Source organism: Felis catus, chromosome A1, assembly GCF_018350175.1.
Source record: "Felis catus isolate Fca126 chromosome A1, F.catus_Fca126_mat1.0, whole genome shotgun sequence".
In the NCBI taxonomy this organism is placed as follows: domain Eukaryota; kingdom Metazoa; phylum Chordata; class Mammalia; order Carnivora; family Felidae; genus Felis; species Felis catus.
The window spans coordinates 77283859-77311602 of NC_058368.1; the positions used below are offsets into that span (position 1 = coordinate 77283859).

At 43.1% G+C, this 27744-nt stretch overlaps 1 long non-coding RNA gene across 1 annotated transcript in view; it reads left to right on the forward strand.

The window, feature by feature from the left end:
- Window positions 1-26966, forward strand: part of LOC109492638 — a 50077-nt gene extending 23111 nt beyond the window's left edge. Inside the window, exons 2-3 of the long non-coding RNA XR_006596685.1 lie at window positions 26277-26360; window positions 26670-26966. This is a non-coding gene — a long non-coding RNA (uncharacterized LOC109492638). The remainder of the gene's footprint in view (window positions 1-26276; window positions 26361-26669) is intronic.
- Window positions 26967-27744: the final 778 nt, after the last annotated feature.

Below are 27744 nucleotides of genomic sequence, written 5' to 3' on the forward strand. Positions count from 1 at the left end.
GCTGGGCGTCCGACTTGGGCTCAGGTCATGATCTCGCGGTTTGTGAGTTCGAGCCCTGCATTGGGCTCTGTGCTGACAGCTCAGAGCCTGGAGCCTGCTTTGGATCCTGTGTGTGTGTGTGTGTGTGTGTGTGTGTCTCTCTCTCTCTGCCCTTCCCCTGCTCATGCTCTGTCTCTCTCTGTCTCAAAAATAAAAACATTAAAAAAATTAAAAAAAAAATAAAAACAGTAGTGTTCTGTTAAAGGAAGATTTTTCCTTTTGTCATTCGAGAAAGGAATCACATAAATGCTGTCCACGTATTTTGTTTTTTTTGTGATGCTGTTCTAGGTTGACAGATAAAATACAGAACACCTAGTTAAATTTGACTGTAAGATAAACAGCTAACGGCTTTTCGGTGTAAGTATATCCCATGGATAAATTTGTTAAATTTAGAAACCCTACATTGAGTCATGAAAAGGAAGTTCATAGCCTATTTGTTTTGTCCTTCCTTAATGAAACAAATTACTATTTTAATGGGAACATATATCTATAGTCTGTGACTATATCAAAATTTCCATAATTTCTGAAAGTGTAAATAAAATTTCAGGTCATGTTGTATTTTAAATAATAATGCTGCAAATTTGGGGTGATCACTTTTAGTTAATAACGGGGTCTAATTATATTCCTTAAGTACCTTTAAAATTGGTTACCCCCCTGGGGTGGCTGGGTGGCTCAGTCCGTTAGGCGTCTGACCTCGGCTCAGGTCATGATCTCACAGTTTGTGGGTTTGAGCCCTGCTTTGGGCTCTATGCTGACAGCTCAGAGCCAGGAGCCTGCTTCGGATTCTGTGTCTCCCTCTGTCTCTGCCCTTCCCCCACTCACACTCTGTCTCTCTCTGCCTCTCAAAAAATGAATAAACATTAAAAAAATTTTTTTTTAAATTGTTTACCCCCCCCAGTAAATATTAAAAAAATTTTTAAAAATGGTTATCCCTAAATTAAGGCACATGCCACTGTGTTAGACGAGCAAACTGATTTAACTTTGCCCAAAGAAGTCTCGAACAGGATCCAGCTTTGTGGAATGAGAAAACTGGCAACAGCGTGAACTTGGAGATGTGCATTAGTTGAAATCACAAGTCACTGCGGGACTTTGAGGAAGCCAGTGGTCTCCATTTTCTAACTTGTAAAGGGGATTGCGTGGGATCGAGACTGCACATTTGGTAAATATTAGACTTCAGAAACTCCATGCTGAATCGGGGCTCCTTGATCACAGGCGAGCTGATGGATGACAATCCAAGTTACAAAGGTGTTGCCCATGTGGGTTTCAAATGGTGATTGAATAGAGGACCCCGTTTCACCTTAATGCAGAACTTCTAATAACGTTGGCTGGCATTTTGGGAGTTAACCAGCATCAGATCTCTGATTTCTTAAATGTATCGAAATTCTACTGCAAAGCTCAGGTTTTTATCTTTCCTCCCATGCAAAAGAACCTTGCCAGTAGTCAGAAATTGATTTCAGGGCACGCTGGCATGCACCCATGTGCTTCTTATTCATTGTAAAGGGAGTGAGTTATTATTAGAAAGCCAAGTGGTAGCTATCATTAGTGAGATTTCGGTAATACTTTCTACTGCAACATAATTCCTTTAATTATCTAACATGGCCAAGATGAGAGTCGCCTTGTACCTGTACCTTTCCAGGTAGAAACACACACACACACACACACACACACACACACACACACACACAGTTATGCTTTCATTGGCACAGAAGCTAATAATTGAGCCCCTCTATCTACTACTTTAAGATTTGTCTTCTGGCGTTTTCCTCTCTAGTACTTGAGGCTGATGTAGCTTTTATTTTTCCAGAGTGCAAATTTGAGTAGCTCCCAGGTTGAGAAATATTTTCCACGAAGGGCTATGGAAACTAAAAGAAAAATGATGTTGACTCTGGTATTTTGGTCCTTGCACATGAGAAAAAGCTTTTAAGAGATTATTCCTAAAAAAAGAAAATGCCAGCTTTCCAGGGTTTTTTAGTAATCATACTCTAGCCTACAATTTTCAAGGAAAAAAATGCCTCAAGCTTTTTGGATTGAAAGCTAACTTGAGTGTTGTTTTGGAACATCCTTATTGAAGGAGTTTTGCCACTGGTATTGGAAACCAGACTGGGTTTGCTAAGCTGCTCAAGTAACACCTTCGCTAAACAAGTGTCCCTGTGTCTTTCAAATATTTTTTTTTTCCAAGAAAACAACCCATCTATTTCTTTGGCTGAAAAAAAAAGTTCTTATTGCCAATCCGCGCAATAAAGAAAGGTTTGGGGGGAAAGCGCCTGATGCTTAAGAAGCCAATTTCTCTCTTCCTTTTCCGCCTGAGTCTATCACAGTTTAGCTTCTTAATGCCACCATCCACCTCAGTCATCCAGTGTTGGCTTCCATGTTGCAAATCCAGGGGCCATTTCTGAGTCCCTCGGGAGCATGTGATAGAGACAATGCTCTGCCTCCAGGTGTTTTCTTTTCTTGGCTTTCCGGAAATCACATGGTCTGGGTTTCCTCCTGGCTTTGAATTTCTCCATCTCCCTGACTTCTTTAGGGCTGAGCCCTTCTGCTCTTACACCTGTTTTTGCCCTGGGGCCTCTTATCCAGACACGTGATGTTCACCCGCATCTGGAGGTTGTTTCCCAAATTGATATCTTGAATCCAGACCTCTTTGCCCTGTACCTCCAAGTGTCCAACTATCTTCTTGACATTCCCATTTGACTCTCATACTGAAAATGGTTAATGGGTATAAAATCTGTTATTTCCTGACATTTGAACCCACTCTGAACCCAACTCCTTCCAGGTACTGGACTTTATTCTTACAGGTGCTCAGACTCAATGCTATGGGGTCATCCTTGACATCTCCGTCTTTCTCTCTTTGCTCATTCCTTGGGCCATCCTATCTAAAATGTCAGCTCAACCTTCCTCCTCATATTTTTATCTATTCATTTTTACTCCTTAGCACTTAAGAGTATCTAACATATTGTGTGTTACACATACACACACAATATAAGCTATAGGATGAAAAGTATGTATATATACAGCCTTTCCCCTCAAGTCAAATAAAATTTTATCAGAGCAAGATGGTTGTCCATTTTGTTTACCACTATATCCCTAGGCTAGGGGCTCTGCCTGATACACAGTAGTTGTCAGATGAGTTTATTTAAAAAGTGAATGAATGGGGTGCCTGGCTGGTTCAGTGGGCTGAGCATCCTACTCTTGGTTTTGGCTCCAGTCATGATCTCGAGGTTCGTGGAGTTTGAGCCCTGCGTGGGGCTCTGTGCGGAAACCATGAAACCTACTTGGGATTCTCTCTCTCTCCACCCCTCCCCTGATCTCTCTCTCTCTCTCTCTCTCTCTCTCTCTCTCTCTCTCTCAAAATAAATACATAAACTTTAAAAACATTTTACAAAGTGAATGAATGGACAATAATTATATACAAGATAGCCTTTACTAAATTTAAGTGAAATGAACACAAATAGATCCCAATGAAGTAGCAGAGTTATCTCTTTTAGTCCCAGATCTTGCAGTGGGAAAAGGGGATTACTAAAGCTGGCAGAGATGCAGAAAACAGTAGTAACAACCAGAGAATGAAAGAGTTTACTTTGGGTGTTCTACTTCCTACTCCACTCAGGAATTACTCTGCCTCTGCCCAAACCAGAGAATTCTATAACATTTCCCTCACCTATTTTGTCACATCTTTTTCAACAGGTGTGGTGCCCCCCCCCCCCACCAGAGGACATTAATATTAGGAGGGATTCGTTTTTCTGGCACTTCAAGGATACATGGAACAGCATAATTGAAGGAGAGTGCTGAGATGACAGAAATTCAGTGGGTGAAATTAATATAATTTGAAGACAGTTTTGAGAAGGAAGGCGGACCGAGTACCATCTGCAATGAACACCTCCCCCCTTATTAAGGAATTTGGCCAAGTCACAAGACTACTGAGAATTAATAGTCGAACCAAAGCAAGAGGAAGACATTCTTAAAGACTGAGGAGTTCATTAGTGGCTGATCATTTTTTTCTGGCTCTTTTCACATGTATTTATTCTTTACGATACTGCTAACAATGCTTCACCGTAGTGTTCTAGTATTTTAACTTTCTTGTCATATATGATACTCAGCTCAGGATGGTATTTGACGTATAGACAGAGTCTCCTAAACTCGGTATGTAATAAAAAAGGCTAACGATTCGTTGGAAGAATAGCCCCCTTTTCCTATGAATAGATCACAACAGCTTCAAATGTTCAGAAAAGATACATAGAAAAGTTGGGTTTGGACCACAAAAAGATTGGACCACAAAAGATTTATTGCTAAATGATAATCTTCATTGACAGCTAGTTAAGTACCAGGACTTTGGGCAAGAACCATACTTGTATAATCTCATTTAATGTTCCCCACGACATCATAAGAAATTGGCATGAGTGAGAATATGAACGTAGAGACGTTCACAATGAGTTTGGCGAATGCTTATTAGCTTTAGCTAGCACTAAGACTTTGTTTTTCAAAGTAAGGAAGATTGACTTCGGAAAGGAAGGTGGATTTACCATAGTAATAAGCATTGTCTGAAGCCCATATTTCCCTGCTGCCCCAAACATTATTTGGGTCTCTCTTCTACTTACATTCCCAGTGTCTCCTACATTATAAGGTTTATTTCCAGGGCCACTGTTCTTGGGTAAGAGTGTGGCAAATAGTCTCTGGGTTTCAGCAGTAGAGAAAGAGAAACTACCCAACAAATCTCAAGGGAGGGAGCCTTATACTGGCGAAGGCAGGAAATTAACAGCTGACCTATGATTCTTCATCATAAACCTCAAATCCACCAATGTGATCAAACTAATATAATCTGGTCCAATGACCTGTGTATACGTATGAGAAGCAGTATCTTAGGACCAAGTCACTCAATTTTTGGAAGGGTTCTTTGGAAGATCCATGACTTTTTCTCTTCACTAAAACAATAACTCCTATTTCTTCCAATATTTTCAGAAATTTATTAACTATGAGGCATAACAGACATGGCTTGCTGCTACCCATCTTTACACCTTCTTGACTCCTCTTCATCTAAGCCTATCTGCTCTGAAAAATTTAACGGAGGTTGTTCCCCTCTCTTGTTGCCCCCAGAAACTCTACTTCAATCAATAGTTTCTTCAGCATTGAAAGAATTTGGCTCACTAGGATCATAAGTAGTAGAAAGTCTCCTTAAAGCAGACTTTTCCTTTCCTGTCTTCTTCCTTCCCTTCCCATCCCCTACCCCGCCGTATTGTCTTGTACAGCATTCTACACACAGAAGGTGATTAACATATTCATCTTGTTGAGTATTTAGTAGCATTGGAGAGCTATGTTGATATGATTGCTGCCCGTAGAGGGGAAAAAAAATGAGAAGGTGTTTTACAGTAATGTGGTGGCATCACAGAGTTCACAGATAAATTTTCCTGTTGAAATATTTTTAAATTAATGTGTGACCCTTCACTGGGGATCATTTTGAACACAGCTATAACTTTTGAAGAAAATAAATCACTGAATCAGACAGTGTTTATTAGTCAATGTTCTGTTATTTCCTAAAGCATTGCTTCTACTTGTGATAAAATTGGCGGCCAGGGAGATAAAAAGAGTACTTGAAAGTGTTTTATCCACAGGTCCTAGATGAATCACAGAAATACAGTGTATATTACAAGAGAAATTCTGTTAATTTCAACCCTAATGTCTAAAAAATACTATATTTTTATTTTGAGAGAGAGAGGCAGGAGGAGAGGAAATCTTAAGCAGGCTCTGTGCTGAGCGTCGAGCTCGATCCCATGACCCTGGGATCATGACCTGAGCTGAAATCAAGTTGGACACTCAACCAGCTGAGCCACCCAGGTTCCTCTTAAATAGTATTTTTTATTTAAGCCACCGGGAGGCTCAGTCAGTTAAGCGTCTGATTTTGGCTCAGGTCATGATCTCACCATTCGTGAGTTCGAGCCCCGCGTCGGCCTCTGCCCTGACAGCACGGAGCCTGCTTGGAATTTTCTCTTTCCCTCTCTTTCTGCTCCTCCCCAACTCATGTTCTCTCTCTCTCTCTCCCTCTCTCTCAAAGTAAATAAACTTCAAAAATATTATTTAAAAATATTTGTTATCTTTTCCTCAACTCTGTTTAATTAAACTATTTCATCATTATGTGTTGAGGGAAATCAGCATTCATTCATTTGTTCTCTGACCTTTCAACAACCGGCCTCTGATGTTTGTAAATTATAAATTTGGGTTTTTTAAAATCTGTTTTGTGTTCCATGTTCTACAATAGCTACATCACTACAGCAATTTCTCTGTCTTCTCCCCAGTCATGGGCAGCACAACTAAGTTCTCTGATAGCTTTTCGTTGCACTTGGGGAAAGATAAAAGGGCCCATCAAATCTCAAGAGATGGATAGCCAATGAATCACAATATAGTTATGAGGCAGGTCGGAAGGATGATGTCTTGTTAGAACCCTCCCGGGGTTCTCTGGGATGGTAGGCCCTGGCACATTGCCTTCCACTGGGTCAGATGAACTTGCTCGTGACCAGTGATTTGTAGGTTTCGCCATGCATGTTGGGCTTGGGAGTTCCCAGTGCAATTTTAGGAAAGCAATTATTCAAGCAAGCCATTACAGGAGGCAAACATGAGCGTTGCTTGGTGGTCTGTGCCTTTTTGGCAAAGGCAGGGCCTCTGTGTATTGTCCCCGTTCTCGCCTTCACGTCTGCCCAGGGGTCAAGATGTCAGCTCATCTGTAGGCCTTGGCAGTGTCTCTGATGGTGCGAATCCCTTCAGAGAATCTTGCAACCTTCTCGTTTTCCAGTGAATCAGTCTTTGCTCTTTTCCTCCCCACCTCACAGAGCTTCCAGGATCAAGGAGGCACAAAGATCAAGGGGCCTGTGAGGACATACGTGGGGCTGTGGTGGGAGACGTATTGGGCGGGCTTTGGAGAGACCAGCGGGGGACTGGAGTTTTCTCTTCTAGAGCCCAGAGTTAGATAACAAATCACCCTTAAAAAGTGTCCATTCAAAACATGGTAAAACATGATGGACAAAATGCACTCCTGGTCTTCAGGAAAACATAAAATGCTAAGGCTTCTACCCCACATTACTAAAAGGCATGTGGCCCGCACACCGTCTAAAAGAAATGGTCTGGTGACTTCCCCGGACCCCTGGTCACATGACCTTTCCCCTGCACCCCAGCCTTCCAGACAGGATTTGCTCTTCAGGCTTTGAAAGGTGCAGCCTCCTTTCCGAATTTCATTTCAAATTCAGAGCTCTCGTTTGATGCATCGTCTGCCAGAAACAAGCCACTGAGCCAGGTGACGTCCTCGCGCTGGGTCCTCTGGCTGCGCGGACCAGACGCGTCTCCTGGCCGCCTGTGTACGCGGGCAGCCCCGGGGGACCCCCGACACACCCCCTGCGCCGGACTGAGAGCCCTCCTTTCCCGCGCTGTTCACGGCTCTGCGGCACTGAGTGCTCTCACCGTTTCCAAACCTTCCCCAATGGCACCTGCGTTCACGGCCACGCGGCAAGTGGACGGAGTGCACGCGCTTAGCCGGGAGTAGCCGTCGGGGTACTTGGTTGGGCTGGAGCTTCGGCTAAAGTGGCTTAGGGGGGAAGCTGGTAAGCAGCAACAGTTCTCTACTTTCTTGTGCACAACAGCTGGCAGGAATCGGCTCCTTCTCCGAGCTCAGGCTGCTGCCGGCCAGCTGGCATGGAGCACGAAGCAAGCGAGCCAGCTACTTAACAGCTGTATTACTGCGTATCTGTCTGTAGCACATACCATATGCCAAAGCCCGGAGTAGGTGGGGAGGGGATCCCTTGAAAAGGAGATTTTCAAAGCCACAGAGAAAAAGCATTTTCTCCTATCGGGTCCATGCTTTGATCTCATAGCCCCATGCTCCTTTCCCCCCCCCCCCCTTCCTCACCCAATTTGGACGCCCCACATCCTTTAGAATTGACGCAAAATCGTCATGGAGCCATTCACTTGGTCAGCTTCAGGAAATCATTTTTCAGGTAACTGTAAAGAAACTGAACACCTGTATCCATTTTTTTTTAAAGAAAATCATGTAATCATTTAATTTGGGGGAAAAAGCTCTTAGGATGTTTAAAAATCATTTATTTATGTCTTCTCATTTCATCATAATGCCGCATTTTGAACTGACTTTGACAAAAGCACGGAATAAGGACCTTCAGGAAATATTCCAAGATTTTCTTCATCTTCGTAATTTTAGAAGTTCATAATCGACAGTTAAGGAACACCATATCCCAACAAGCTCCTCCAAGGCTGTTCTTTCCTTTCCAAGGTCACGGGAGACCGTGAGAATCGGACTGTGGGCCAGTCGGAACAGATACTCCATTTTATAAAAGGAGATGCTCGGCTAAGGAAATGTGGATGCTAGAACGACGACCGTTTAGAGTAGTCAATCACTCCCAGAAATCATTTCCTGCTGGAAATGAGAGGAAAGTATTTTCCCACTCTTTGGTGAGCATCCCGAAATACAGATGGCCAGGGGCAATGGAAGAGGGAATGCAGACGGGCTGCTGGTGTCACTCAGAGAGGGTACAGCCACCCACTGACCCGGAGCCCAGCTGCACTGGGCAGGCGGTGGCCGTCGGGCACACGTTCGTCCTGCTGTATCTCCTCGGTGCAGACCTTGCCGCAGTCCTGGCAGAGGTGACGGCCAGAGCCAGATCTTCATGGCGCTTTCCCCCCGTATCCACGTTTTACCTTGGTAGTTCTGAGTTTTTCCTCCATTCCCTCTACTGTCTCACATGTATATGCCACTTTACTGTTTTTTTAAAAAAAATGCCTATTCGTGGGGGGCCTGGGTGACTCGGTTAAGCTTCCAACTTCAGCTCAGGTCACGATCTCACAGTCCGTGAGTTCGAGCCCCGCGTCGGGCTCTGTGCTGACAGCTCGGAGCCAGGAGCCTGCTTCGGATTCTGTGTCTCCCTCTCTCTCTGCCCTTCCCCTGCTTGTGTTCTATCTCTCTCTCTCAAAAATAAATCAAATAAATAAACATTAAAAAATTTGAAAAGGCAAAAAGTGGCTATTTCATAAAATATTTCATTCAAAGACACGTTCAGTGTAGAAAATGATGGTGTCCTTTGGAAAGAGACACACGCTGGAGCAGAACTGACCTTGTCAGCACTGTTCAGTGACGGGTTTTATATTATCCTAAATACAAACAGGGAGCCACGTGACATGGTCTTTGCATGGCGTGGTGTTGGAAAAGGAGTCCCACTATTGAGCAGTAAATAAAAAGGAATTCTAATTTTTACTTTCATTTCTCAAAGAACATTAAAAGGAATTCATTTTGCAATTTTCAGCAACACTTCTCACAAACTCCTTTTCTCCATCTTCCAATTGTTTACTCATTCTCCAGACTGTGAATCACAAAGAATCTAGGTTGGCAGAATCTTTTGCTGACGTCATAGGTGCAATGTGTGTGTGTGTGTGTGTGTGCGCGGGCAAGTATGTGTGTATACGTACATATAAGTTCCATTTCAACTTACTCTCCAAAAAGTCTATAACGAATACATTAAAAACATGCCCCAAATAACATTATTGCTTATGGGAGAGGCAAAGTCTTTGTCCTAGATATGAGTCTCCAGAGTTTAGGGAATCCAAAGGAATATATGAATATGGTCAATCGAGTCAGTAGAGCCCCAAATGTGGGAAGTGTCCCCTAACGCATCTCTAGAGGACATTATGGGATATACAGAGGCAACAGGGACAGTCTCTGTAGCAGAGATGTTTTTGTCTGCTGGGGCTCCCATAATTAACCATTTAAGCCACCGGGTGGCTTAAACAACCGTGATTGAACAATTGTGGCTTTAGTTAAGCAACTGTGATTTTCCCTCCAGTTCTGGAGACCGGAAGCAGGAGATCAAGGTGGGAACAGGGTCAGGTTCTGGTGTGAGATCTCCTCCTGGCTTACAGACAGCCGCTTTCTTGCTGTGTGTTCACAACGGCAGAGACTGAGATCTCAAGAGAGTTCTCTAGTGTCTCTTCTTGGAAAGGCACTAATCTCGTCGTGAGCACTCCACCCTCTGACCTCTGACCTCATCTAACCTTAGTTGCTTCCCTAAGACCCCATCTCCAAATACCATCACGTTGGGGGTTAAGGCTTCATCATGAGAGTTTTGGGGAGGACACAAGCTTTCAGTCCGTAACAGAGGCCATCCATCATTCTTTCTCAGTAAGGATTCCTGGCTTATGAAATATTTGGTGGGGAGTTTCCAGGGACACACAGCTTTGTTTCAGTCCCCGAGCACCGAGGTGGCTACGTTGCACTGGCCACGTGATCCACGTACAGGTAGCACAAGTGCCCTTTTGGCATCCCCTGAGGTAAAAGGTCATATTATTCTAGAAACGGCAAGAAACCCTTCAACCCCATATGTTATTTTCAGTTCAGGGCAGATGATAGGAAAAAGAGGCCTACACAGAAATTAAAAGAAAAACAAATTCAAAACAGATGTCAGGAAATACTTTGCTCCCCGGAGGAGGAAAAAAAATAGATGAGAGGAATATTTAAACAAGGCAGTTTACTGAGCTGAGAAACTGGGCTCATCATTTAAAAACCAGGACGGGGTGCAGGGCTGTGGGTGGGGGGGGCACCCTGACTTTAGAACGAGAAGCGTGACCTTCCATGGCTGAAGACAAACCCGGGGTGCATCAGTCCCATTGCTCACGCTACCTGCCCCCGGGTTTCCATCTCTCCTTGGGTGTGTGAAAACGTGTGCTCAAGTTGTGTTTAGGAGACAGGAAACTCAGGTGTTAGCAGCAAACAAATCTGTCCTACAGACCTCGGTGGCGGGGCGTTTCATTAGGTTGGGAGCCCCCTTCACCTGCATTTCCACTTTTGATCCCACCACACCGACGGAGCTTTCCAGATGAAGGTCTCAGAGCTGGTTTCTGAATGACTCCGGGTTTACAGATCAGAATTTCCTGAGTGAACATCGCTGGGGGAGGTCCTCACTCGGCTGCGGGTTTCACAAGCTGCAGCTTCCAGGCTGAGAGTAGCGTGGGTTGAGAAGCTAAGGGAAGCGTTGAACCAAGAAAATGGTTTCATTTTAGAAATTCGAGTGCAAGAAAGCCAAACATTTTTAAGCTCCTCAGACACATCCTCGTGGGTGCCTTCACCTCTGCATCAAACCACTCTTCAAAATGGCTCAAGACGTTAGGCTGCCTAAAAATGATGGATAAGTGGCATTAGACTTTAGAGAGGGGAGGGTTTGATAAATTCTGCACGAAATTAAAAAAGAACAAACAAGCAAGACACCATAGTCCCTGATGGGACGATGTTCACAGTGTAGCGGAAAGTCAGTGGAGTTCTCGGGGGCCCAGAACAGTGGGTCCTGACAGAATTTCACACAAAATGCTATCTTCTTCAGTGACGTGGTCCCAGGGCTTAGCGGGGAGACTTGGCGCGTCGTAAGTGCTCTGTAACTCACCTGGAAGGAATAAATATTCCACGATTTTAGTCTTTGTTCAGATTACTTCTGCTTTTCTTTCCTTTTCTTTTTTTTTCCATGCAGCACACTATTATTTGACACATCTAGCATCAGTTATAACACCTTATCTGGAAGCCTTCCCGAACAGATTCCCTGCTTCTACTGCCACCACCACGCAAGGATTTGTTGTTGTCTCTTTTGAGCTGCCATAAACCTTTGGCCATGCTGTTCTTACAGCAATTAGAGTATTGCGTTGTGATGATGTGTCTATTGGTGTCACTCCGCCACAGAAAACACCTGCTGTCGGGGATCAGAATGTGCTATTGCGTTGCTCATCTTCAAACCTGAGCACATTTCCTAGAATAGGGTTAATAGCCAAATAAAGTTTATTGAACTGAAGTGGTCCGGGAAACGTCTTAGTTTGGGTTCACTCAAAAAGGGAGCCGGAGATAAGATCTTGGGGGTCAGGGAGTCTATTTGGAAGATGATTCCAAGAGTGAGGGCATGGGGAAGGAAAAAGCCAGTAAAGTGTGTGTCATTGAAAAGGCCAAGAAAAAGTGGTTATCACTGTGAGCAATGGGGCTCAGATCCTCTGGAGACCCACCAACAAACAGCATCTCGTGGAATCCAGAACTCTTCTCTGAAGGAAGGCAGGTTGGGGCATTTGTCTACCCATCCCTCCAACCACCAGTAATGGTTGTCCCAGGGAACCACATCCCCAATTTCTTGGATGCCCAGACTGGGCGTGCTCTCAAGGCTTTGGGGGAAGCATAGAGACAAAAAAAAAAAAAAGCTGAGAGCCACTCAGAACTGAATGTGGAAGGAAGCTGTCAGAAAGTGGAGAGCTGTCCATCCATCTGCAGCTGAAGCCAGAGGTGGGCAGAGGAGGCATGGTGTGGAGTGTGCTAGCATCTGCTCAGCTCCCAGCAAGAGCTTGTTGAATGGACAAACCAAGGAGTGAGTGAGAGAAAAGGCTGGAGAGTGTTGTGAGTGGATGGGCAGGTTGTGTCCAGATACTATCCTGTGATGAACACGGAGGGATACATTTCCTGGATGTGTCCAGTGGTCTCTCTTCTCTCCTCCGGGCTGACATGACAGCAACCCGTAGAGGGTCACAGGGGAAGAAAACACAGAGCCCCGAGCAGATTGACGACTGCATATGTGTGTTTTACAGAAGCAGGAGGAAACAATAGAACATCTTTCCTCAAAGACCTTACAAGGGCATGCTCCCATGTGTTACATTTTCCCGGGCTTTCTAAGTTCCCATGTGCATAACTATCAGAACCCTAAGATCGCCTATGAAGTCATAGAACTAGTCTAAAATTCTGTGGCATAATCCATCTGGGATCTTTGCAAACCTTTAGGTGTTTATTTACTAATCCTAATCACACTGGTCTGCCTGGACCAGAGTTCACCTTACAGGTAGGAAATATCGAATGCAGAAAGGAAAAGATTCAGGATTCGTGATTACGAGAAAAGCAAGTTTCCTGATGCTTAATTTTACCACCATCAACTAAATTCAACAACAATCCTGAGTCAAGCGAGCACATTGGTGCATGTAAGTCCACGTGAAGGACCTTGCTGAAAAGGGCCAATGAAAATTGGCCAGTCTGGTTTCAGATTGAAACCATCTGAAAGATGGATGGCCCCTTTGTGGCAGACTTTCGTCAGATGATTTTATTTGTAGAATACTTTTGCCCTTATATTATGTTTGACTTTGCAGTGAGAGGCAACTTGATATTTTACTTGGTAGAGGATTAACTGATTTAGAATTTAAAGATTGGGATTACACAAAAGGGTGTGAGTGATATTTAAACAAGAGAGGATCTCAATGATTTGGAATGTTTCCTAGCTGGAGATATAATGCTGCATTTTAAAAATAAAATATTATGTTTTCTACAAGAAAAAATAAGATTCGTGCACGCTGGCCATCTCCAGGTTGAATGGGAAACAAATGAAATTTTATATTCTTAAGCAAGAACACATCATATTCTGCAAGTATACACTGTACAACAGGGACCCACTCATGCGATGGCATTGGGTCACTTTGGGCTCACTAGTGACTCAAACTTAATACTTGGGACATTAGTGAACGAGAAGACCCTGTTTATTTCCCAGGAAATAGGGAACGCAATGTATGGGGAATAGCAAGTGATTCTGGAAGTTTGTCTTTGAGGACGTCTTCACAAGCCCGCTGTATCAGAACAGCTTTATTGGTGGGAAACTTCAGTTGAATCTGATCATACCCTCAGTGGTGACCTTCTCATGGATAAACCCAAGCTGTATAAATAATGATGCACTAGGTAATAAAGACTAAAGCTGTTTAGAAAAGATAAATTCTGTTGTGTTAGAACAGAAGAGTCAATAATTTATTTGGTCTGGAATACATTCTACGTATCTGCAGAGGCCAAGTAGGGTTGACCAGGGACTTGATATTTATCCTGCTCTTAAGAGAACAAGACCATGAGAAGACGCTGGTGAAGGAGTATTGAGTTATTTAAATTCATGTGAAATCAAGACACAAAGTGCTGGAGGGTTCATTCTCCCCTGAAGGCTTGGGAAGACCCATCCCAGTCACCCTTCTGGTCCTGGTCTTAAATGGGCCAGAGAGAAAAAAAAAAAAATGATCATTTTAAGGAACCTAGGCTGTTAGGATTAGAAGGGGCCTCAGTATTCAAGTTTAATAGCTCATGTGGAATTTAAGACCTTCCTACATTATCCTTTTCAATGGTCTTTGGGGGTGTGCTTGAGTTTAAGCAGTATTGAAGCATCTCATACCTCCTAAGATTGTTTCTTCTGTATTGAGAGGAATGATTTCTCTGACAGTTTGCAATTCCTTGAGTATTTCCCCTTATATGCCTAGATATTCTTCAAATGTAGTCTGAGGGCATTCCAGAAATTATCTTAAATTATACATTCCCAAAATGTATCTTAAAAGTACAGAGTATTAAATTCTCCATTAAATAAATTATGCAACTCTTAATGCAGCTGAAGACCAAATCGATCAAATTGGAGTGGGTTTGGCAGTCAGTCACATTGCACTGTTGATTTATAAAAAGCTTAATCTACCTATGCCCCCCCCTCCCCCCCATGGCTGTTTTATGCCTATTACCACTGGGACATCAATTCTCAATTGCCTCCTCATAGAAAAAGTTTTAAAAATAGAATGCTGTCTACTAGTTTGGATTCCAGTGGGCAATTTTATCACATTCTAGGCTTGCATTCTAGACCCTATGGCTTGCATATACCTCTTTCTGCCCTCCCTGGCCCGGCACACCCAGATGATATGGCTGGAATGTGGCAGGGGCCTGCGTCCTTCCTCTGCCCTGCGCTGTGTTACCTTGGTGATGAGTCATCGTCCCCACACATCTTCAGAGCTGTAGTCCTCAACATCTGGCAAATGTCCGAAGACATTTTTCGGTGCCACAACAGGGGTGGGCATGGAACTGGCATCCAGAGGGTGGAGGCCAAGGATGCTGCTAATATCTTGCAGTGCACAGGCCGGGCCCCAGCACGGTGCATTCTACAGCCCACAGCCTCAGCAGAGCGGAGTTCACAACCCCTGATGCTGATCATTTTTACCATCAACAATATCAATGACGTGCCCTCCTGTGTGCCTCGCGATACGTAAGAGTTGGATTTAGTCCTTGACCTTGGGGCATTTACTCTCTAAAACAGCTAATCCCTATCAGGGAGGTGTAGAATGTGTTGGGGGAGAGCACAAGAATGAACACGAATGTGTTTGCCCCTGTGTTTCACGCCGATACATTCAAAAGGAAGAGCTGTGACAATCTCCGCGGAGAGATGGGGTGTCAGAAAGTTCTTTTAGTTTGATTCACAGTTAAACCCAGACGAGTCACAATTGTGAATCCAAATGCAAGTCTCAGGTGCTGGTCTCTATAATGTGGACTCTATTATAATTTATAGGACTCAAGTGCCTACAGTTCGGTGCCCCCCCCCTTTTTAAATTCACGTAACATTAATTGCAACTTCAGAGAGAGAAAGCTTCCTGTAAGGCTTCACCCCGTATTTTATTTTATTCCTTAATATGAATTTACCAATGCGGTTTCAAATTTCAGGTGGTTTGACTTCTCTCTCGCAGACCCAGCGTGATTTACATCTCAGGTAGCTCCTATAAAAATGAGTGCTTTCCGTGGAAGCGTTGATTACTCACTGTGGTAGATGATCCTGATGGGTTTGTGAAGGAACTTGATGTTCTCTACCTTTCCCAGCGCTACCTGTTTTTATTGCCGGGTTTTCCCTTCAAATTTAAAATTTTGAGGGAAGTGCTCAGATGCATTCATTGATATCTGGCCTGCCTCTTCCGAAAACTTTGCCTCCTGCCAGTCTCCGTTCCAGCCCCTCTCACTATTTTCATGCTTAGACCGAAGAAGCAGTGAATGTGGAGTTTATTTCAGGAAGTGTTAGGATTGAAGAGGTCAGGAGAACCAGGAAGAGGTAAATGTTTTGCTTTGTGTTTTCATTTTTTGTTAAGTTTATTTTTTTTACGAGAGAGAAAAAGAGAGTGTGTGAGTGGGGCAGGGGCAGAGAGAGAGGGGGACACAGAATCCGAAACAGGCTCTAGGCTCTGAGCTGTCAGCACAGAGCCAACATGGGGCTCGAACTCATGAACTGTGAGATCATGACCTGAGCCAAAGGCAGACGTTTAACCTACTGAGCTACCCAGGCGCCCCAGGGGTGAATGATTTTAATGGTGGGAACGATAATTATGGTGAATCGTTGTCAGGAAGTGTTGGTAGAATTGGAGATGTTGAACAAGCAGTAAGAAGAAAGAATGGGGTGAAATCCTTCCCAGGTGAAGGGGTGGGTGGGGGGAGCCTGAGTTTTCAAGAGGGCTTCCCTTCTATCATAACAGGAATGAAAAATAAACACGGATTCAGAGGCCTATAAATCAATATACGTGGTCTTTGGATGTTGAAGGGGTTCAGCTCCTTCTTAATATTTTTGTTTTCTGTCTAGGAGATGATGAAGTTGTCTGCTGAGAATCCAGAGCTAATTAGGGGGGGAAGCATATCAAGTAACAGGGAAGAATATAAGAGACGGCCTTTGGCCTTGAAAAGTTTTCATGTCTATTGAAATTTAGCAAACGATAAAGGGACACTTGATAAAGTCAAACAAGGCTGCATTTTAAAGACTCCATCAACGTGACAATCACAGCTCAGACTACTGGGTATGCTGACGACACAGCAGAACCCAAGAGTCACGTAGGGAGGTAGAGACCACAGAGCACTTCATCACCGATTGGAAACGTGTATGTGTGTGTGTGGGGGGGGTGCTGTGAAGTTAGGGAATTTTGAAGTTCCTCTGGATCTGATCTGAGTGACTGCTCCGGCTTGGGCAAGCTGTGTGACTTATAAGTGAGGACTTCCCATTTCATAGTTGGGTCTGCAGGTCAGGGAGTTTGCATGAGAAGTCGTGGCATTAAACCAAAGCATCCCTTTAAAAGACACCAATTGGGGAAATGAGGCCAGCACAGGAGACAGAGGTAGGTGGAAATTCGGGAGGGTGTAGAGATATGGAAACAAAGGGAACCAGCTGCCTCACGGTGAGCCATCGGCTGTGCTTAGCAATGTATTACTTGTTTGTTTTCTTTCTGTTAAAGAAGACACAAAAATTTGTTAAGCTGGAGGCTCCACAGAACTGAGATCAGCCCCTGATCTTTATCATTACTCATGAAAAGAGATTGATGGACATAACATTTGTATTTAAGAAAATCATTAAGCGGGGCGCCTGGGTGGCTCAGTCAGTTAAGTGTCTGACTTCAGCTCAGGTCATGATCTCTCGGTTCCTGAGTTCGTGACCCGCGTGGGGCTCTGTGCTGACAGCCTGGAGCCTGGAGCCTGTCTCGGATTCTGTGTCTCCCTCTCTCTCTGCCCTTTCCTCTCTCTCTCTCTCTCTCTCTCTCTCTCTCTCTCTCTCTCTCTCAAAAATAAATAAACATTAAAAAAATTGTTTAAAGAAAATCATGAAGCATGACTTTGCTATGTGTAAATTTAGTTCTATTCAATGACTTGTTTTTTCTCATCTTTAGAAAGCATTCAGTTAAAGAAAGAAGCATATGTCTTAAATATTAAGAAGTACCTTATACATCCCACGGTCGCCTACTGTCCCTCTCATGGTGTCAAGATTGCACAGCGAGGTAGTAACGCTCGCTCACATTTGTCATGAGAGGAATGTGTCCCTCAGTCAGCTGACACAAGCAATACGTCTGGGTTGTGACTAGTTTAAAATGCAAACCTCTAAAAGCAAAGCTGTGCAGGTGGGCAGCAAAATATTGGAGGGAAAGACATGAGCTACTTTTCTTAAGAATGCACTTGGGGGGCATCTGGGTGGCTCAGTCGGTTAAGCGTCCAACTTCAGCTCAGGTCACGATTTCACGGTTTGTGGGTTCAAGCCCCGCGTTGGGCTCTGTGCTGACAGCTCAGAGCCTGGAGCCTGCTTCAAATTCTGTGTCTCCCTCTCTCTGCCCCTCCTCTGCTCACTCTCTTCTCTCTGTCTCAAAAATAAATTAAAAAAATTAAAAAAAAAAAAGAATGCACTTAGAAGTCAATCCTTAGAGTCACAGGTTAGACAGCATGGTGAAAATCAAGACTGAATGGTAAGTTTCGTTTGTTAGACACAAATGAATGTGTATTCCAAGCAGCAATGCACAATGTGAAGGAAGTTCCTTTTATGGTTCATTTCAGGAGACCACTCTAAAGACTGGGAAACTAAATAGCCCATTGTTTGACGTTTGCAGGAAGGACTTAGGATGAAGTAGCTCTTTTGACGCTTTTGACCTCGTACATCAGGCTTTACTCAGACATACCTGTCTGCATGCGAGCAAATGCACCAGCAAAAAAGTCAGTAAACTCACTCCCCACAGTGTCTGAGTCTGGGTCCTCTGAGGTCAGGGCGCAGCCCTGTAGCACCCCACCCCCCACCTTCATAGCACAGTGAGCAGGAGGAGGGCGCACTGGGGCTTCAGGTGACCCTGGAAGAACAGCCAAGAGACCGCACCCTGGATCGAGACGGGTCGGGGGGGGGGGTGGCGGGCAAGGGAAAGTGCAGTTGGCTTGGGCTGCCATCCCAGAGTATCATAGGACAGATATTTCTTTCTCATGGTTCTGGAAGCTGGGAGCCTGAGATCACGATGTCACCATCCAGGGGGTTCTGGTAGGTCCCCTTCCAGGCTGGTAGATGGCAGTCTTCTCACCTTGGGCTCTGGTGGAGGGAGAGCTCTGGTCTCTCTTCTTCTTCTGAGAAGGGCACCTCCTCTGTCACCTCCCAAAGGCCCCACCTCCTAGTATCATCCCAAGTGGGGGAGGCTTTCACATGTGGATCTGGGGGAGACGTGAACACATGGTCCATCACAAGAAGCCAGACCAGAAGCAAGAAACAGAGCACTACTGAAGTTGGCACAGTCTATGCATATACAGTATTATTCCATTCTATTTGTTTATGTATGTATGTATGTATGTATGTATGTATGTATCTACTTGTTATTTTTGCAAATTTATTTTGGAAAGAAAGCGGCGGAAGGGCAGAGACAGATGGGAATAGAATTTTGTTCTGACAGCAGCAAGCCCAAGGAGGGGCTCCGACTCACAAACTGTGAGATCGTGATCTGAGCTGAAGTTGGATGCTTAACCGACTGAGCCACCCAGGTGCCCCAGCATTATTTCATTTTCATTTAAAAATTCTATTGTTTTGCTTTCCAGTTTTTCCTCTCTAGTTTTCTTTTCCTCCCTCCCTCCCTCTCTCTTTCTCTCTCTTCCTTCCTTCCTTCCTTCCTTCCTTCCTTCCTTCCTTCCTTCCGTCCTCTTGCATGAAACATTATACTGTTCAGTTTAGCTGCTGCTGGCATTAACAATGTGCAACGAATGGACTAAAATTTGCTTTGCTTTTGTTTTTCCTGAGGTTAAACTCATTAATGGCAAACGGGCTTTAGGCAGCCCTTTAGCCAACCGAAAATAGAAAATAGCCAATAGAAAATAAGTTTCTATTTTTAATTTAGGGGGAAAAAAGTCCTATATACAGAAAATTAATATGAATTAGACAATTATTTCCTATTAAAAAGATGAAAGTTTAAGGAATAAAAGAATACCAGCGTGTCCAATTAGAAATGAGGGTATATAATGTTTTTTAAAAAGTGTTGTTTCAGAGGTTCCATAGAACAAACCTGAGGATGTGTGAGACACGGGTAATAATAGTTACTACAGTGCTCATAATTAAATTCTCCAAAATGAAAGCTTTAGTTGCATCCTTAAAAGATGTGACCATCCAATATTGTAAATACTTCTCGAAAACACACACATGCATGTTTCTCTATGGACGGCCAGTGTTGGCCAAATCATAGGCCAAAAAATAGATGCTTGCCCATTTATAAAACTGAAAAACAGGCATTTAAAATCATTTAGTGTACATTTGCACAGGAAGCATAATAAGACGCCTTGCTCTTTAGATTCCTATATGTTTGGCAGATTTCTTCGTGTGTCCTCAGTGATTGATATTGATAGGACAGCTCTTCATTGTAATATGGCAGGTTATTAAACCTTGGGGCCACCAGGCATAATTTATGTTCCCATAGTTTTCAATACTGGAATCGGAGTCGGTACTTAAGATATTCTTGGATGTGGGGAGGAGAGGAATGGCTAGCCCCCGTTCTCGTGGAAAGGCTCTATCATTTTCTTCAGTCTGGGTTAGCTTTGGATATGTGGAGCTTGATGGTACATTTTGTCTATTTCAGTATCTGACTAGATAGACCCCTTGGAAACTTCTCTCATTGCCTTGGCATTATGGAATTTCTGGAGCCTGCTTCACAGAAATAGTTCGTCTTTATGCTTTCCCCCATCTCTGCTCCTCACCTATTTTATTCACTTCTGTGTCATGCTGAAAAGAAAACAACCGAAATAAAATACGATATTTGACCTTGGCAATATTGGATTCTTTAAAGAGGTAAAGCTCTTAACTATCAGTTGATGAAGCAGCCTTATTCTGTAGGTTTGTGTGAGGCTATCTCAGCATAACAAGAATAATTAATAAGCATAATTAACAAACAATGGGTAACAAACAATGGGTAACAAAAAATGGGTAAATAATGAATGACTAAACTGAACCCCCTGGGTACCAAAAGAGCCACATTCCTAACCGCCCCCCCCCCCCCCAAGTCACTCTTCCCAAAGTCTTCCCATTCCAGTTAATGACAACTCCTCTTCAATGGCTTAGGACTAAAACTCTGGAGTTATCTTTGATCTGCCATTTCCTGCCCACCTCCACAGTAGATCCTGTCAACTTCACCTTCACAGTATCCAGGCCCTGCTCTCTTATCACCACTCCATTCATACCGCACTGGTCCCGGCCGCCATTACCCCCTGTGGACATTCTACAGCCTTGCAGCTCTTGCCTTGGCTTCCACCCCTGCCCTCTAGAATACATGCTCAGTAGATGGTCCTTTAGTTACCTAAGGAGATGGACTCACTCTCTGAGACTTCTCATACCATTTCACGTAAGAGCCAGAGCCTTTGAAGTAGCCCACCTCTTTGAGGTCTGCTTCCAGCGCCTCCATATTGCTGCCCTCACCCCCTTCTCCCCTAGGTCTTGATCACTCCTCTCCAACGTCATGGGTCCCTCCCTGTTCTTCTGACACAGAGGGCATGGTTTCAGCTCAGACCCTTGGCACTGGCTATTTTTTTTTTTTTTTAACCTGGAATGTTCTTCCCTCCTGTATCATTAGGGCTTACCACATCACCCCTTCCTGCTTGGTTGCCACTCAAATGTCACTTCAGTGACACCATCCCTGACACCCTACTTCAAATGTTCAGCCCTCATGTAATATGCTATATGAAACAGGGTGCTGTCGAAAAAAACCACCAGATGCCTAATAGAAGTGAGGCAAGATTTTATTCACGGCCAGGCCAAACCTGATCTCCTGATCTTAAGGAGAAAAGTGCAGAGAATGGCCCCGAACAAAGGTAGCAGTGAGCTTACATGGATTTTAGCAAGTCAGAATACGTCATTATTTAGTTAACCAATTACAATTTACAGCATTTCGTGGTAGCCAATTATATTGTGACATACAGACGTTAGTTTTGGCAGGAACCTATCAATTTAAAGTTCTTTGTTCTAAGAGGGTTTAAAATGACCAATCATAGTTAGACACCTAAGATACCGTGGGGCAGCGAGTTCCTGACTTTTTACATGTTGGTCTTTGCCTAGGCCAGATCTTGGTAGAAGGGATGGGGGAGCGTTTTGCAACCTAAATTATCCATTTAGCAAGCAGGCGAAGTTACAGAAGCGAGCTAGGGCGGTTAGTAATTTCCGGTAACCCTAATAGGGAACTACATAAGCTTTTATCTCAATTATTCGTGAAAGGTGAGTTTAAGCCGAACTTATACACAAGAAGCTTTCTGATATAAGTCGACCTATTACATATATACATATATGACATATACTGTGTGTTTCTCCTGTTGTCTCTCTCCTCCACCCCCACGCCGAATCACCATAGAATGTAGATTCTATGAAGGCAGGGATCGGCACATGTTTCATTCACTGTGCCAATTGAGACCAACAGGGCCTGGCTCGTGTATCCCCCAAATGCTGGTGGAATGAATGACCGATAGCAAATATTTCTAAAATCTGCTCTCAAAAACCTCTGTAATCCTATTTTTTGAGTCCCTACCGTACTGCTCCCTTTTATAGTACTTCTATTCTCCTGCGCCCAGAAAGCCCTGCCACCCATCTCTGCCCGATCTGCTCGGTCCAGCCACTCCCTCTCCATCAAGCTTTCTAGATCACAGCTGCTAGAAGTGTCTTACTCTCTTTCTGATGCTTCTTGACACCAGGTCATATCTTGGTTTTGGATATTTTTGTGTCTTGACTCACATGTATGTTACATTCCTCCAAAGCAAGGACGTAGCTTCTCCAGCCCCTGGAGCATATTGGTACTCCTAGTTGCTAAATCAACCTTTATTGGCTGGCTAGAGGAAGACATGAATAAAGGATAAAATGAATGAATGAAAAATACTTTGCTCTTGAGCGAATGGGAAGAGCATACAAAATCTGGAAAGGATTTCTTTATGGGTTTATTAGCAATATCCCGAATACACTTGATGGATTAGGCTGCTGATACTTTTTAATCATACACATCTTGGGTGCTTTTTCATTTGATTGAACTTCTTTTGGAAGACATTTTATTGAAAACTTATATTATCAAAGCTAAGAGCCACATTTTAAAGATGAAACTCCCCCTTTGTTCTTGCCCTGATAATGATTCTTTTTTTTTTTCCTATTGGAAGTTGAATTTTCCATGACTTTTTGTTTTGTTATCTTTAATTATCTTCAGAGTGAGTAAGTCAGACTTAAAGAAGTGTTCTAAACAAAGCTAAAACCAGCGTCCCATCGTCCTGAAAGGAGACACATTCTTTTTCATACTAGTTCAGGTGCTTATTATAAATTTTATGTTTGATAATCATTTAATGACAGGAATTTATATATCCCATAATTAGACTATTCCAAAAAATGGACTAATATTTTCGCTACTGCCACAGCAAAGTTATTGATATTCAGTAAACATTACTATGCAAATTCCAGCTGGACAAATTCTCGCAGATTGGACAAAGTGAGGTGTATGAGAGTCTGTGGAAGTTTATAATGTGTTGAGTATGTGTATGAGTGTGTGTATCTTTATGGTGGGTTTACATATAAAATATCTATTAAAACGATATAGCTATCTGGAATCCATCCATGTTAAAGAAATATAAGAGGCTTTATGTACTGAAATGAGCTCTCACCTAAAACTCAGAAGACATTAGTTCTTAAATAATATTTATGTATGCAACTATTTATTAAATGTGTATGTAGTACTAAGTGCTTTCCATGCGTACTTCCTTAATCCTGTCAACACATGTGGAAAACAAGCGCTATTATCCCATTTGGCAGCTTGGGAAACAGGCACAAAGAATAAATGACATTGATGATGATACGTGTCGGAAGCGAGGCCACCGAGCTGGGAAATGCCCACGGGGACTCTAATGGCCATATTCTCAGTATCTTCGCCTGTGAACCAGGGACCGGAATAGCTGTTCTGTTATCTCACGGTTGATTTGTGGCAGAATTTTCACGCGGTTCAATGAAGGACACCACTTTGAACGCTATGGTTGCATTTTAAAGACACGAGTAGGATTACTCGCGTACATTGATGCTTCCTTTCCTGGACTGTTTGCTTCTTCTTCCAGGGAAAGAACGACATAATTTTCACCATTCTGAGTCTTCCCGGGATGCTCAGTTCCCACATGCATCTGTGGTAACTGCTTGCATCTATTTGACCTCAAATTTTCCTTGGTTTATGTCTTCAGAATTGACTTAATTCCTTTAATGTCCCAGTTGACCAACCATAGAGAAACATCACCCAGTGGCCTGGTTTCCACTCTGCCCTATAGCTGTGGTACGTCTGGTTCTTTCAGATTGCGTGGCTGAGTGCATTCAGGTTAATAAATGAATGTTTTTCTCCTGTGTTCTCAGTGTCGCTGCTTTATAAAACGTGATTAAAATGGTTGTTGAAACTACAGGATTTGACTCTTTGCATTTCAAGTGACGAGGACTGTGAGCAAGATTTCACTTTGATGAGCCAATAATTTTTAACTATTTTAAGTACATTCCCCAAATATGGCTTTTCTTTCTTTCTTTCTTTCTTTCTTTCTTTCTTTCTTTCTTTCTTTCTTTCTTTCTTTCTTCTTTCTTTTTTTTTTTTTTTTTTTTTTTTACTATTTGAAAATAATGGTATATACCACCGCTTTGAAGAATTCCTGTTGACAAATGGATCCTTTAGATCTGTATAGAAGCTCGCCGTGTGACAGGGGGTGACTTGTTAAGGTCTATACGAAACCAAGAATGAAAAGCAGAAACTGTGTCTAACATCTGTTTGTCTATTTCTCCATTTTCCACTTAGAATTGATATCGGACTCTTTGACCTTTCAGCTCATGAGTTGTTGATAGTGTGTAGCCATTTTCTACGGTTCGATTTGTTTCATTTAGAAACCATGACATCTTTGTTTTGGGTGCATCCACCCCGGGGCCATTCAGCACCCACCTACCACATGCCTGACATTAAAGTGACAATTCGGGATCTTGTGCAGGATAAGGGGCTCTAACACCTGGTTTCCAGCCTCTGAGGTCTGTGTTAGCTTCATTGGTAGCTAAGTGGCTAAGACATTCTCAGGAAGAATTAACCCATGTGCAGCATTAATAGTCTTTTATTATATTCTCACAAACTATAAAGCAATAAAGCACACTGAAGTCAATCTAATCTTTTAAAAGTAATTTTAGAAACAATAGAACTCACTGACCAGCTAGGTCTGAAAATTTTAAAAGAACAAAGTGTGATACCCTTCTCTTGACTTCTTTGATCCATTTTCTCGAGGCTTATATCTTTTATAAATGTGTATTGAAATGTAACTTGCTGATGGAGTTCCAACGTCGTTAGAACACGGACTTCAGCGAGTGTCCATTATAAATAAGCTGCAGTAAAGACATACTTTGCATTCTGAATCATGGAATGTTACATACAGAAATAACTCTATTTGGAACACTAATTCCTGTGGCCCATATAAAGGTATGTCTTTTCTACAAAGGACCAAAAAGTGAATATTAACATATCAGACAAACATAGCCAGCAAAGTTAGCTCATTTAAATACAAAATTTAGGGGCGCTTGGGTGGCTCAGTCGATTAAACGTCCGACTTCGGCTCAGGTCACGATCTCACAGTTCGTGGGTTCGAGCCCTGCGTTGGGCTCTGTGCTGACAGCTCGGAGCCTGGAGCCTGCTTTGGGTTCTGTGTATCCCTCTCTCTCTGCCCCCTCCCCGGCTCGCACTCTGTCTCTGTCTCCCTCTCTCTCTCTCTCAAAAATAAATTAAAACATCAAAACAATTAAATACAAAATTTAAAGTCTGTTCTATGTGCTTGATGCATTTGCTCTGGAAAAATGTGTACTCTACCGTATCCAAGAGCTAGGGAAATATTTCTCGATACAAATACTAAGCAGAATTCTATAATAAGCAATGCATGAAATCAAATATAGTTTGATCAGACATAAAAATTAAAAAGAAGAGTTTTTGCTTTAGATTGGAGAGGAGACACCAACCTGAATTATACTTAATTTCGAATACACATGCTTTAGCAAACATGGAACACACATGCACAACCGACGTGTATATTCACACATTCACACACATACATGTGCATGCGGGCACACACAAATACACATATGCACACGGTGTACATTGACACATTAACGTGTTAGTACTAAGTTAACTCTTGATCAATAATAAGTTGCAAACGGATTTTTCTTTCTCCTGAATTGCTGGTCTTTTCTTCTTCTTCTTCTTCTTTTTTAATGTTTTTTTTGAGAGAGAGAAAGAAAGAGCACGAGCAGGGGAGGGGCAGAGAGAGAGAAAGAGAGACAGAGAGCAAGACACAGAATCTGAAGCAGGCTCCAGGCTCTGAGCTGTCAGCACAGAGCCCCATGTGGGGCTCGAACTCATGAACCTTGAGATCGTGACCTGAGCTGAAGCCAGATGCTTCCCCTACTGAGCTACCCAGGCGCCCCGCCAGTATCTTCCCTGCCATAAGGCCAAGCATATGTTCAGCACATATTAGGGACGCTCAATAAATATTTGTTAACTTTGAATTACCTGAATTGAATGAGTTCAAGATTACGTATAGACTCCCCGATTTATGGAAAGACGCTTAAATTTGCGGTAGGGGACAGGACTGAGTAAACAGTGTTTTTATTGTCAAATTCTCTTGCCATCTCCCATAGCATCCTCAACACCGACATAGATGCAGGAACAGAGGACAGAATATTGTCAGGTTGTGAAAGCGTGCCGGTTGGTGGCTGCTAAAGGTATACCTTTATTTATTTTTTTTTTAATTTTTTTTTCAATGTTTATTTATTTTTGGGACAGAGAGAGACAGAGCATGAACGGGGGAGGGGCAGAGAGAGAGGGAGACACAGAATCGGAAACAGGCTCCAGGCTCCGAGCCATCAGCCCAGAGCCTGACGCGGGGCTCGAACTCACGGACCGCGAGATCGTGACCTGGCTGAAGTCGGACGCTTAACCTACTGCGCCACCCAGGCGCCCCTAAAGGTATACCTTTAAAAAACCGAAAGCAGGTGACTATTCTGAATTCCTTTGTCTGTTCCTATTCGCAGCTTGCCTGGCAAGGTATCAGTTTTTCTAGGAAGTCTCCAACGCAGAAAGGAAACAATGCCTACCCTTCTGAGGCCGGAGGAACTGTTACCTTAAAGGAGAACGCATCATTTGGCCCAGTTGGGGAAAAATTACCATGAAAAGAGGACAAACGGAAACAATTCTCAGGATTTTGTGGAGCAAATTCCCAAATTTGGCCTACATTCCCACGTAAGGACCTTTGTAGAGCCACGTTTCTCTTTCAAAGCTTTCTTTTGTATTTTTTTTTTTTCCCATTGAGGAATAAACTACAAAGTGGACTTCTGTGTTTCACTTTTTGGGTTAAACTAGCACAAGCAAAAAGCGACCAGTTTTCCTGAGGTATAACACCGTCTGCAGGGAAACAAGTCACATGCAGCCCGTGGTATTTAAAGTGATCTTTTCCGGGCAGGATGTGGACGCATGAGGCGTGTCCTTAAGGCCTTCCAAAGTGCCAAATCTAAAGTAAATAACGCTTCGATATCTTCAGGGAGAGCACCCAGATTTCTGAGAGCTTTCTTGGGCAAGGAACAGGTCAGCAAAAATCACCCGAATCAAATGGCAAACCAGATAAGATTATCACTTAACAGAACTGCTCAGTGGTGACGGCCAATCTCTGTGGGAATGTTTGGTCAACAAGCAAGCCATAAAAGGTTTGGGGGCGCACGTAGTTTATTGGTCTCATGGGAACACAATATTGATCAGACAGGTAATTTCACCTAATAATCTTCAAACACTAGTCAAATAGCTGGTGACTGATTTGAGGATAATTTTTAATAATTGCTTTGGTGTGAAAAGAATTCTTCATTTCATTCAGTATATAGTCCCTTGAAGAATGTGAGGAATTACGAGGTTTAATGCTCTCTTAAAATAGAAAAGGGAGATGTTCAGGTAGGTCTTTCTTTGCCTTATGAAACTAACAACAGATGGAAAAGAAAGACAGATGTATAGCACGTTACCCCCACACACATGCCCACGTACAGATATATGAATGCAGAGTCATAGAGCCTTTCCACAACTTTGCATTTACCTTAAAAGGATGGGGAATCTTAAGTTTTT